Source organism: Ailuropoda melanoleuca, chromosome 7 (assembly GCF_002007445.2).
Source record: "Ailuropoda melanoleuca isolate Jingjing chromosome 7, ASM200744v2, whole genome shotgun sequence".
Classification (NCBI taxonomy): Eukaryota; Metazoa; Chordata; class Mammalia; order Carnivora; family Ursidae; genus Ailuropoda; species Ailuropoda melanoleuca.
The window spans coordinates 9,335,558-9,346,397 of NC_048224.1; the positions used below are offsets into that span (position 1 = coordinate 9,335,558).

At 44.6% G+C, this 10,840-nt stretch overlaps 1 pseudogene; it reads right to left on the bottom strand.

Moving 5' to 3' along the window:
- Nucleotides 1–10,090: 10,090 nt before the first annotated feature.
- On the bottom strand, nucleotides 10,091–10,618 carry LOC100474215 (annotated as a pseudogene).
- Nucleotides 10,619–10,840: the final 222 nt, after the last annotated feature.

Consider the following 10,840-nt stretch of genomic DNA (forward strand, 5'->3'; position numbering starts at 1 on the left):
GAGTATGCATATGAACAGAGAAGGTAAGGCTGAACCAGTCTAGAATGTCCCTGGGCATTAATTCAGCTTTCATTCAGATCATGTAATTAAGCCCTCATGGTCCAGAAGAAACTTGGATCTCTTTTTAAAGAGGGTCAGAAGACCTGGCTTTGTGTTTCAAGTCTCCAAATGTTCTTTTGCTCATGGATTCCCCTAAACTCTCTTTCCAGCAGTTTCTTCTGTCCCTCTGGCCTCATGCTGCCCTTGAAAGTGGCCAGAGGAAACTCTTGGGTGTCAGCCAGTCAGCATGGAGAGATTCTCTTTCATCCCGAGTGTCTGGAGATGCGAGTTTAATGAGAGGCATCGACCTTTGAATTATACAAATGGACCTCTTTAGCAATCACTTCCCTCCCCAGTCCATACCCACCCTCAGCTTTTAATCTTCTCAATTATATTTCCTTTTCATTGATTACTACTTTGCTAACTTTCAGAGTGAGCAGGCAGTAAAACCTCAGCCGCACAGGTAATGCAATTGCTTTTCGAGCCTGACGCCTGCCTCTCACCTCCTGAGGGGGCCCTCAGGCCTCCCTCCCACCCTACTGGCTCTTGGCAAGTCCACTGGCCTTCAGTTAATTTTGCAAGATGGCCCCTTCCATCCAAAGGTCTGTGTGATCCCAGTTACGAAGACGGGGTTTCAGTTCTGAGCTTTAAATAGCAAAGATGGGGGGCGGGGTGCAGGCATGTTTGCATGCTGCCCGAGTGTGGGAAGGGCGCTCACAAATGCTGGCTTCTTCCCACTGGGCCTGGGAGCAGGCAGGTGAGAGGCTTGGGAGCAGGGTGCTCTGGGTCCTGTTCCCACCTCTGCTCTGACTTTTTTGAGTGACCTTTGTTGAACCACTTAACTTTCCGTGCTTTCCTTTGGGTGCCATCTGTAAGGGGGAGACAATGACACTTGTTTGTGAAAGTGCTTTGAGGGATATTGGCATAAAAGATGCAATGTAAAAGCAAGTGATGGGCAATGTTTCCCATAAAGAGCCCCTTGTTTGCATCTGCAAGAGGCCCCATTTGAGGGCGAGGAAGAAAAATTGAGAAATTTCCTTGATATCGAGGCCAGGCAGAGGACATGGCTCCGGACCAGTTAGCAATCCTTTCTGTGGCTGGGGGCTCCTGAACAGCTGCCGGATGGGAGCTCAGTGAGGTGCATGCTGGGAACTGGCCACAGAACAAACAGATCTGAGGTCCCCGCACCTCAGAGGACCCAGTGCCATATCAGGATTAGCCAAGGGACCTGGCAAGCAGGAAGGGGGGCTGCCTCCCCATGATTTACGGGCATTGACGCAGGGACCTGGCAGGGGACGGGGGAGTCAGAGAACTTTAGGGACATTTTCAAAACTGGAGGTCGTTCAGAGGAAATTACTCAATAAAAACCAGGTTTCTCTAACTGAATAGATCAATTTACAGCTCATAAGGTGGAAAAAGTCTGAGACTTCAAGATTCTGGCTGGGCGGGTCTCCTAAGGTTTCCTCCCTTGGCAGAGCAGCTGTGGCTTTGGCTTTCTCACACCGGGCACCCCTTCCGTACCTTGAAGGGCCAGAATTTGTCTCTCAGCTTGCTTCCCTCTTTCTCTGCTCCTTAAATTTTTCGGGTTGAGATTCTTCTCCTCTCTCTTCTTCTGAAAAGCCTCCCAGTTTCAACTTTCACCTCCCTACAGTCCTGTTAGAGAAGTTCCTACCATTTTTTTGGCCTGATAGTATAAGTTCTTTTTCCACCATTCCCCCTCTCAGCCTCCTCCCCCTCCCCACGGTTAGTCTCCACATCCTTCTTCCCTGTTTTTCCTTCAGGTCCCTGAAGCTGCTGCCTTTCTCCCCCAGCTGCCCATGGTCTGTTCAGCTACACACCTCTCAACCTCTCTATTTCTCCCTCTTTGCCTTTTATTATCCCAGCCCCTCTCTTTGGTTGCTCTCTTGGCTTTTCTCAGTCGCTACCGCAGTAATTCATCATGAGCGTCCAGTAGCATCATCACCTATTGACTGGGCTTCTCAAAGCTGCATGGAAGCAACAGAGTTCTCGGGGAGGTGGGATCTTAGGGAGATCGGCGGGGCCCAGATGGAGTTGTATTGGAATTCCTTCATCCACCAACCTTCGTTCATCTAGGCCCCCATCATCCATCCATCATCCATCTATCCATCCATCCACTCATGCATCAGTCTAAGCCCTCATTTAACCATGCACTGACTTAGTTATTCAACAGACTGCTTGAGCGCGTGCTCAGCCCTGGATAGAGAATGGTGACCGAATCCAGACCTGGGTCTTGACTTCAGTGAGGGCTGTGGAGTTGGGACCAAGACACTATCTCGTCAGAACTTGACTTATTTAGGAATGGAGAATTGAGCTGACATCTGGAGGCTGAGGGAAGAACAGGCAGGTGGCAGGGACAGCTTTGAGAAATCCTGCCCTTCCTCAGCCCTACCAAATCCCCTCCTATTTGCTGGCCAAGGACACTAGTTCTTCTAGCAGAAGTCAAAACCGTTAGGCCACAGAGTTCAAGTGCAACAAATCAGATGATCTGGTAACGGTGATGTCAGACTGAGTGGTGAAGAATAGACGTTGCTACTTTCCTGGAAACAGGCTACACTAGGAGGTAGAAGGGGCCTTTAACATCTGAAGGTGGGGGACGGTAGGGAAGTGGGTTCTCCCTACTATGTGGCTATGGCCCTAGGATGATGTGCTCACTCTGCGGATGCCAGGGCAGACTCCGAGCGCTTGGAACGGCACGCGTTTCCTCCCCAGCCTGCTCTCCCAGGTGTCAGTTGGCTGGCCTGACAAGCTGCTCTTTCCTCCTTTGGGGCCTCAGTGTTTCCATAATCTTGGAGAGCTGGCCGTTCTAGAAGCCCAGAACTAACCCCCCCCCGCCCCCACCCCCCACTGGCACTGGTCACAAATTCAAAGCGACCATTGGGTTTCATGGCTTGATGGCCTTGTAATTGTTATTGGAACCCGCCGTGGATGGATTTACGGTAATGAACTCACCTAAAAGCAAACCCGTCGTGGGCCTTTTTGCAGACAGGATCTTTCCTGAGTGAAGATATTAGAAAACCGTTCTGCAAAGGAAAAGCAATACTAACTGGTGACTTCAAGTTTAGGAAAAACACCACTGTTGGGCTTTTTCTGTTGGCCTCTAACTTTAAACACTTCATTGGCCAGTTGCTAACCAACACAGTTTTTGGCCCAGGCCGTGTTTATGTTGGCACCAAATGTATGTATCACAAGAAGTTTGTGTGTTTCTGGGCATGTGTATATGTGTGTATGAGTCTGTATATGTTACAAACTCCAAAACTTTTGAACACAAGGTTTTGTACTCTTTCTGCAGATTCTTCTGGCTAAGAACACAGGCAACTGGCAGGCAGGGTATCCATGTGCATTAATGACTTGCTTTCAGGCCACCCCACCCCATCACAACCACCCTCTGGCTTGGCCTGGCCTGGCCTGGCACTGAGCTCCCTGGCCTTCCTGGACCCCTGTCCTACTGAGTTATGAATGAGTGAGGTGGCCCCGCCCAGCCAAAGGGGTTCCAGGGACAGTGGGTGCTTTCTGCATCACCTCGATCTGCAGCACCAGGGGGCGAATCATCACGAATGCTTGGGACCAGGAATTTGCTCCTAGCTGGGGCCAGGAAGGCTCCATGTTTCTGTGGCTTGGCATGAAGCAAACAACTGCTTTTTTGTTCTCTCCTCAAATTATTTGTCCAAACAAAAGGCAACTGTCATGGGGAGAAACGTACAATTTTTCCAGCGTTGCCCCTTTCAGTGCCCCTTCCCCCAGCACGCACTTCCACAGCCCAGTGTCGGATTTCCAGGCCGCAGAAAGGCAGGGTCTGCTGCTCCTGAGTGTGAGAGTCTCCTTCCGCCTCTCTCAGGCCTGCTGACCCAGTGCAGCCCCGGAGCTAAAGGCAAATTTCACAGGCTGGTACCTTCCCTCTCCAAAATCCCAAAGGGTTTCCCAAGCCAGTAAATCATGACTCCAGAGTGATTCCCTTGGAGCATGAAAGTTTGGACAAACAGTGAATCCTGGAAGAAAGAAGGCCGTTTTCCCTCAAACTCCCATTTCTTGAGAAAGTTTAGGAGTTAGATCATCTGCCTCACAAAGAATTGCTATTTAATTGCAAGGCATCCTTTAGAAAAGACGTGGCTTATCACTGTGTATCTCATTAGAATATGGTAAAATATGCTAAATAATGTAACTAAATGATATAGAATTTAATCTTCTTCTGAGGCTCCTTGGGATTAGGCCATGTCCTTATCTACCCAGCACACAGCTGATTCTCCTTCAAGACTTGGGGCAAATGTCACCTTCCTGGTGAGAACCTCCCGTGCCCCCCAACCCAGAGCTGCCCTCACCCACCCCTGCAGAATTAGGGCCACCTCATCTGTGCTCCCCTAACTTTCTCAGCACAGGCACGTCGCAATGTTTACACTTTTTGTTGCGAAATAATTCTAGACTTCTAGAAAAGTTTCAAAAAGAGAGTAAAGAATTCCTGTCTACTAGTGTTTCTCATCACTCCCCAAGAAACTTTCAGATATATATATTTTTTCCCTAATTGCTTTCTGCCATGAAATTTTAATACCACAGATACTGTATACCTGTTTATGGACTCTATGTATATCTGAACTTTACATGGAAAAAGAGTAAGATTATTTTGGCCTCCAAGAACAATTTTTATTTCTTCAAGTGCAATATTGCTTCGTGGAGAATGCGTTCTATATAGCCTTTACCCAGATTCCTCAAATGCTAATATTTTCCCATATTTGCTATATTTTTCTCTCTCTAAAAGTGTGTGTGTACATCACACATGTATACACATTTGTTTAGACATGTACTCATGTATGTTGATATATGCATGTATATATAATTTTCTTCTGAACTGTTTGAGAGTAAGATATGGACATGATGCCTATTTGCCCCTAAATATTTTAGAAAGCATTTCTTATAAACAAAGATTTCTTTTGCATTTTAAAAAAGATTTTATTTATCTATTTGTCAGTGAGAGAGAGAGAGAGCACAAGCAGGGGGAGCAGTAGGCAGAGGGAGAAGCAGGCTCCCCACTGAGCGAGGAGCCCAATGCGGGACTCGATCCCAAGACCCTGAGATCTAGGACCTGAGCCAAAGGCAGACACTTAACCAACTGAGCCACCCAGGGGTCCCTTCTCTTTGCATTTTAACAAAATTTTTATAAAAACACTTCCATCTTTTCCACATGGCTGTAAGTTTCTCAAGGTCGGAAAACTGTGTTTTAGAGATCCTTGGAGACTGAGTACCAGAATGGGGCCTGGCATGTTGAAGGAGCGATTATAAAATAATACATTTCATTAGGATATAGTACATGCCACGCATTTCTTTTTTTTTTTAAAGATTTTATTTATTTATGTGACAGAGATAGACAGCCAGCAGAGAGGGAACACAGCAGGGGAGTGGGAGAGGAAGAAGCAGGCTCTCAGCGGAGGAGCCTGATGTGGGGCTCGATCCCACAATGCCGGGATCATGCCCTGAGCCGAAGGCNGGGATCTTGCCCTGAGCCGAAGGCAGACGCCTAACAACTGTGCTACCCAGGCGCCCCGATGCCACGCATTTCTATATAATGTATATGTACAAGATTATGATAAGTTTCTTAATTATGACAGTTTCTTTCAATATAAAATATATAATATAAAATACAGTTTGTTATACAAAATTACACAACAGTACATTTTTATTTACAAATGAATGGAAATCTCAGGTTCCATGGTATTGACTTCAGTCACAAAGTATTCTATAGTTTCGGAAGCTGGAAGAAATTGGGCTGAAAATTTACAGACTTTGGCATTTGCTTCAAACCCAGTAAATAAAACAAGAAACCTCTCACCTGATGTCAGTTTTATGGAACAAGAAAGATGTTCTGAGTCGGTAGAAGTTGTGTTCACCGTTCCAGTCTCCACATTTGTGCTGCTCTTTGGGAGGTAATATAATCCAGTAACTCAAACACTTTCTTGCCTTCTTGCATTTACTCTCAAATATTTATTAGCAACTTGGCATTTGGCAAGCATATATTGGAGGCTCCCAAATTCAATTTTTTTGTGTTCTGTGTGCTAAGAAAAAGTTACTGAACCCATGTTTGCCTTGATTTCCTTGACTGCAAAAATAACACATTGTACCCTGTGCTGCTTCCTAAGTCACTGGTTAATATGGTACTGAAAGTGTTCACAATACCTGCATCTGACAAATGTTTTGTTTCCAGAAAACACAGAGCGTTTTTACAGCTCAATAATAAGAAAAATAACCTAGTTAAAAAGGGGCAAAAATTTTAACTGACACTTCACAAGTTTTAAAAATAGCTAATAAGCCCATTAAAAGATGCTCAACATTGTTAGGTATCAGAGACTGAAAATTTAAACCACAGCGGAAGGCTACTATACACCTGTTAGAAGAGCTAAAATTAAAGACACTGACAATACCAAATGTTGTGGAGAATATGCAGTGACTGGAACTCTCATCTGTTCTTGAGGAGAATGTAAGATGGTGCAACCGCTTTGGAAAACACTTTCTTGGTTTCTTTTAAAGTTAAATATACACTAACCGTATGCCCCAGAAAGTGCACTCCTAGGTGTTTACCCACAAGAAATAATATTTGTCCCTGCAGAGACTTTACAAGTATGTTTATAGCAGTTTTATTCATGAGAACACAAACCTGGAAACAATGCAGATGTTTATTAATGGATAAAGGAATTGGCGTATGTCCATACAGTGGAATACTGCTCATTAATAAAAAAGGAACACACTGCTAATACTACTGGTACATGTGACAGAGTGGAAGATCTTAAAAACACTACACTGAGTCAAAAAAGTCCAGACACAAAAGAGTTCACACTGCCTGGTTCTACTTATATAAAACTCAAGAACCTAGAAATCAAATCACGAATGACAGAATCAGTGGCTGCCTGGGGCTGGGTTCTGGGGAAGGGACATAGGATCGGTGCAAAGGGGCACAAGGAAGCATTCTCGTTTGGTGGAAATGTTCCTTATTTTGACTGAGCTGTGTTTTTCAGGTGTACAAGTTATCAGAAGTCATTACGCTGTATGCGAAAGTGGGTGCATATTATTGTATGTTAGTTACACCTCAGTGAAGTTAAGTTTTAAAAAGTATATACTCTTGATATTGAAGGCAAACCTTTACCTTCAAACTCCAGAACTCTCCATTGTGAATCTTCCATCAGGGCTTGGCACAGGCACCGTAGACCATCCTGAACAGCCACTGACACTTTAAGCACCGTTGAATTCATTAGTCCAATGACCTAGTGGCAGAATTGCTTGTGTTGTGGCCTTAATCAGCTTCTCCTGCTTGGGACTCCTTTGAAGATAGTACCTTTTGCATTACTCAGCAACAGGGTCAGATGGGTGCATCCATACCTGGTATACATTGCCTTCAAAATCCAAAGGGGCCCAAGCCAAGTTTCTTCTTAGTGGTGAGTTATGCGTGGTATAGTGAGTTTTCTTTCTCTTTGGAAGAAATATCTGATATTATATGGACATATAAACTTCTAGAAATGTCTGTAAGATTCCTTAATTTCCAATGGATGTATTTCCCAAACTCTGACACACATAGGTTTTATAGGGTGTCTAGGATATCTGTTTCTGCTTGCTCACTTGGTCTTTTAGCATTATGTCATCTCACCTGTGGTCCAGCATAATGTTCTGTGCACTATTAAGAGGATCAAAAATCCATCTGATCTATAACAGATTGGTGGGAGGTGGGGGGTAGGCCAAAGGATGAAGGCAGTCAAACGGTACAAACTTCCAGTTAAAAAATAAATAAATCCTAGGGATGTGATGTACACTGTGGCAATTATAAATAATAATACTCTATTGCATATTTGAAAATTGCTAAGACAGTGGATCTTAAAGTTCTGATCACAAGAAAAAAATATGTAATTATGTATGGTGACACATGCTAACTAGATTTATTGTGGTGTTCTTTTTGCAATATATACAAGTGTGAAATTATTATGTTATACACCTGAAACTAATATTATGTCCTATATCAATTATACTTCAACAAAAAAATTACATTAAAGAAAAATCCCCTGATCTAAATTATGGCATAAAGCAAAAGAGTTAATGTAGTTCTGAGACCGGGGTGGTGAATACGTACTGCTATTCCTATCAGGTAAAAGCAAACTCCTAACAGAGAAAATGTATTCACCAGATCAATAGACTACAGCAGACCCACAGGATGAAGAGACAAGCTTTAGAACAGCAACTTCAATTGTAGTCGTCACTTAACAACACTTAAAATAATACCTCCTAATTTCCTATCTGTCTTTTGCATTGCTAAACAGGCCAGTTTAAAGAGTTGTGGTAGGAATCACCACCTTTGCGACTTTAAAGTCTTTGTGGGTGGACTACCTGTGCTAGTCCCCCAAGGATACAATACTGCTCGGAGTTCATTATTTTGGTATAGAGGGGAGTGCTACAGGTGCTTTTGCATTGCCTGATCCTGAAAGCCCTCAAGCTAGCAGTCAAGGAACCACTGTGTGGTTCTACCGGTTGCCAAGTATAATCACTCAAACTACATTTTCAGGAACTATGAAAATAATGAAAGAATATGTTCATAGATGTAGTGGGCCCACTGAGAGATTCCACTATCCCTAAATTCCATTTTTTCAATGGACTCTCTTAAACATCCATTTTTACCTATGGAGCATGGTGGTTTTCTGGAATACTAAGGATTTGTTTGATTTCAGAAGCAACGTCCAATTATTCTTAAAAGGTCCAGATATTTCTCTTTTTATAGTGTGAAATTATCTGGAGCTTGCTTTCCAGCCTGCCACAATGCTTACCACACCTGTTTCTTAGATCTGTTATGTTCCCTTTGCCTATCCCCTGTTAGCTCTTGAGTTCATGATACCCTACTTTAATCCCTTGATCAACTCCTGTCAGGGCCAAAGCCCAGGAGAAAATAAGACTGATGTTTATCAGGAGAACAAATGTCTTTTAAACAGAAGGTTTCATCTCCATTTCCCAAACCAGTCAAACCTTCCAGGAGCAGTTCTATAAGATCCCTGCAATAGGGAGAATAAGCCATTCAATAAGAGAGACCAAGACTAACTGTTCTGGGATGAAAACCTTTGGTCAGTCTTTAAGCGGGACCAAAGCAACAGCTCTCAAAGGGAATGTCCCATGGTCATGAATGTGTCTCCCTAAAGAACTTTATGACCTGGTAGCCTAGAGTCCTTCATCTCTGTGCCTGACTTGTGACCTCTCCTGGCCTGGAATCTTGTCCCCACCTTAATACCCCCTCCTGCTTAGCCCAGCTGAGCATTCATAGAAGAGGCCTCCAAGATAGCAGGTGAATTTTCATGAGGGTGGTAATAACTTTAAAATATATCAAAAAATTCTTCGACAAGTCTCCTCTCAAAAGGTGGAGCCTCATTCTTCTCCCCTTGAGTGGAGGCCTGAATGATGGATTACTTTCTAAAAAAATCGAATGTGGTGAAAATGACAGTCCGTGACTTCCAAGCTTGGGTCACAAGATGCATTGTGGCTTCCTCCTTGCTCTTGCATTTGGACTGATCACTCTAGAGAAGACAGACACCATGTTTTGAGGACATTCAAGCAGCTCATAGAGAAGCTCATGTGAAGGAGAACTGAGGTCTCCTACCAACAACAAGCACCGTGTAAGTGAACTGTCTTGGATGTGAATGCTTCAGGGCTAGCAAAGCCTTCAGATAACTACAACCGCAGCCCAAATCTTAACTACACACATCACAGGAAACTTTGAGCAATGCTGCTCCAAGTTCCTGACCCACACAAATTATAGGAGATGATATGTTTATTGTTGATTTAAGCCATTTAGGTTTTGGGCTAATTTGTTTTTATTGCTGCTGTTGTTGTTTGGTTGTTTGTTGGGGTTTCTTGAGTCAAGGAAGCTTTATTATTTCCATTTGGTCCATGGCTTGGGAGAGGGCTCCAAGGCGGTTAAAAAGCTTCCTAGTGGCTGCAGGGAGAGGCTCAGGCCCAAGCCCTGGCACCGGAAGGATGCCAGAGGGGCCCCTCAAAGGCTGCTGGGTTTCAGAGGCTCCTAGTCATGCTTGAAGGTGAGCCTTTCAAAGAGATACTCACCCAACCTAGTCTGGGGGGGCCAGCCAGCCTGCAGAGGTGAGTCAGGTGGTCTCCATCTTCTTGATGAGTTTCACCTCCTTATCCAGGGAGTGTCTCTCCAGGAAGTCACAGAGATAGCGCTCTCTATGGGCAGAACTCAGGGCATGAAGATCTGAAAGGGCCTGGTTCAAGTTCATCTCCAGAACTAGGGCAGCTTCCATGGCGTCCAGGGTTTTACCCCACTCATCTTCGGATGGCTTCTGCACATCCTGGAAGAGGACATGGACCCTGCACTGGTTTTGCATCCTCAAGATACTCTTAGTTCCCCTGTGCTTCTCCTCAGCCAACTAGCAGAAGAGGGGCTCATGCCCTCCAGAGCCACATTGTCCTAGTCGAAATAGAAACCCAGAGAGAGGTAGGTGTCGGAGGCCAGCAGATGCATGTTGACCAGGCAGCTGACAGTGGCCTCCATTTCAGTGGAATAATTCTGATGAATCTGGGAGTTCATGGTTGATCAGTAATAAAGAGCTAAGCTCAAAATAGGGTGTTGACTGGTTCCAGAGGCAGTGGGTGGCTGAGAAGATGGTTCCAAAGATTGTGACTAGAAAAAAGGTTGTGGTTGGAGACTGATAGAAGGGGTGTCTCTGGGTCTGTTCTGTCCAAACACTGTTGAAGCAAGAGACAGATCTGTGGACTGCCTGGTGCTCTTGGTTTTGGGTTAATTTGTTAC